This window comes from Nannospalax galili, unplaced genomic scaffold (assembly GCF_000622305.1).
Source record: "Nannospalax galili isolate Female #2095 unplaced genomic scaffold, S.galili_v1.0 scaffold1345, whole genome shotgun sequence".
NCBI lineage: Eukaryota > Metazoa > Chordata > Mammalia > Rodentia > Spalacidae > Nannospalax > Nannospalax galili.
Genome location: NW_008353213.1, coordinates 404,334 through 407,087, shown reverse-complemented (window position 1 = coordinate 407,087; position 2,754 = coordinate 404,334).

Sequence of the window (2,754 nt, the reverse complement as noted above, 5' to 3'; positions counted from 1 at the left end):
TGATATTTTTACAGGAATAATAGGAAAAACCTCAAACAAGTTACTATATAAAACACTACTAACACTAATAATCCCACAGGTACCACTATCTAATCAAAAAATTATCAGAGTTAATGAAAATGACCAACTTGAGTTCCAACACCGGGCTCCCTCAATGATGAACTGTGACCTAGGAGATGTAAGACAAAACAAACCCTTTGTTCCCCAAGTTGTTGTTCATCAGAGAGTTTTGTCATAGAAAAGCAATGAGATTAATAATTAAGATGAATTATATACTTTTTTAAATGTCTATTTTTATTGAATTTTTGTGCATTTCATATAATATATCTTAATCATATGAGGTCCTTTCACCTACTTGGACCCCTTATAGCCTGCCCACAGAATATCATGCATTCTGTCATATGTGTGAATGCCTATCAAGTCAAGTTTGTGTATCTAGATGTTCCTCAGTGGATTTTATAATTATTTTAAATATTTTTATGATAATTTTATGTGCATGATGCATGTATGATGTAAATATCACTGGTAGTGTGAATGATAATGTCTCCCATAGGCTCCAAGTATTTGAACATATTTTTCCTCAATTGGTGGTGCTGTTTTGAAGAAAGTACTTCTTTCTTCAAAAGGAAAAAAGTACTGCTGAGAGCAATGTTTTTCCAGGGGGGCAAAAGGACTTAAACAGAAACTAGAATATTTCAGTAAGGAGTCTGGCTACTCTGTGCCCACAGCCTAAGAGCTTGCCTGAGGCTAAGTTGAAATATATAAACCCTTTGGAAGTAAAGTCCCAGAAGTCATATATGGAGCTACTGGATTTGATATTTGCCCTGCTGGTTTTCTCTCTTGTTTTAGTCCAATATTTCTTCACTATTCCTCTGTACCTCCCTTTTGAAATGGAAATGTGTAATCAGTTCCAGTGTATGTTGTGAATATGTAATTTGTCTTTTAAATTTGCAGGGTCTGGGTGTCAGAAGAGACTTTGAACTGTGGACTTTTGAATAGTATTAAGACTGGTAAAGACTATTATTAGGGTTTCAAACAGCAGCAGCTCCCCCCTCCCCAATAGGGACCTATGGACTTTTGAAGGCTGAAAAAGGGAACTGAGCTGATAAGCACCTTGGCCTTTGAAGCCAAGGGACACAAACTCTGCTAAGAAGCAGCCTACCTTTCCTCTGATCTCCAAAGACAAGATAAGCAGATTCTACCTGTTAACCATAGATTTTAGGAGCTGTTTAATACAGCAGCCTTTCCCTTATCTTAAGAGGGAAAAAGTAAACACTTCCAGACCCAGATCCTGCCTGGCAGACTGAAAGGAGCCAGGTTTACAAGCCCTGCTTTTCCTGCTTCTCCCTGCTTGATTTTTCCCCAAAACTTGCCCCCCCTTCTGCAACCTGAAGCCCCTGTATATAAGTCCCAGATCACAACCCATGAGCTGACATTTTTCCCTTCCCCAAGGGAAACGTGTCCCTTGCGAAATAAAGCTGTATCCCACTGAGAGTTCTATCTGTGCCTTGGTGCCTCATGCTCCATTGGCCCGCTCTCCACCCAAAACTTTTACCTATCAACTATGGGGAGTTTTAAGACTAAATTCATTTTGCATTTTATATGGTCATGAGCCTATGGGGGCCAGGGACTGGAATGTGGTGATTTGAATGATAATTCAAATAATAGGCTCAAAGTGTTTGGGCATTTTGTCTCCAGTTGATGGAGCTGTTTTGAGAAATCTTAGAATTTGTGACCACGCTGGAGGAAGCATGTAACTCAGGGTAAGCTAAATAAGTTCCCTTGGTCACAGGGTTTTATCACAATAATAGAATAGTAATTAAGAGAGTATGCAAGTATGGTTTCACATGAGTATTATTACACACATGTGGAAGTTAGTTAACAACTTTCATGAATCAGTACTCTCTGCTTTGTTATTTCTTCTGGTCTGTGTACTTCAGGTTGGCTGATCTGGGCAGTTCTGTAAAATTCTCTTATGTCTGTCTACTTTTCCCAATTAGGATTGCTGAAATTTCAGAATTACAGTATTGACTGTATTCAGCTTTTTTATGTAAGTTCCAGGGATCAAAGTCAGTTTGTTAAGTTTTATGGCACTGCCTTTACCCATTGAGTTATCTGACCATCCCTGAAATATTTTATTCTTTTTTTCTTTGTTTGTTTATTTTTGTTGTTTTAATCTTTTTAAGTCAGTGTCTCCCTGTAATCCCAGCTGGCCCAGAACTCACTATGTAGACCAGGCTTACCTGAAACTCACAGTGACCCACCAGCCTCTGCTTCTTAAGGGCTGGGATTAAAGTTGTGTACCACCAAGCCAAGCCTAAATTTAAGAGTTTTCAGATATAAGTACCTCTTTTTAAAAAATATTTATTGAGCTTTTGTAATTTCATACAACATTTCTTAATCAAATTTAGATCTTCACCTCCATGCATGCCTCCTGACCCCTCAATGAGACTTCATGTATTCCACACATTAAATTGAGGGGTGGTCAAGAGAGGAGGAATGAGGGGAGGCAGGTGTTTTTTGGGGAATGGGAATATGAGAGCACTAGGACTGGGGAGGGATGAGGGAGGCCAGATGGGAGGGAAAAGTGTAGAAACGAATGAATGGACAGGACTAGGAAACCCAGAGGGAAATGTGATGCCCCTGAAACCCATGAGAAATGCCCATACAGTGTCTAAACATTACTGCATATGTATACATGGGAATAGCTTGGCAAGGAACACAGTGCCAGATAGAAGACCTCCCCTTAAATGG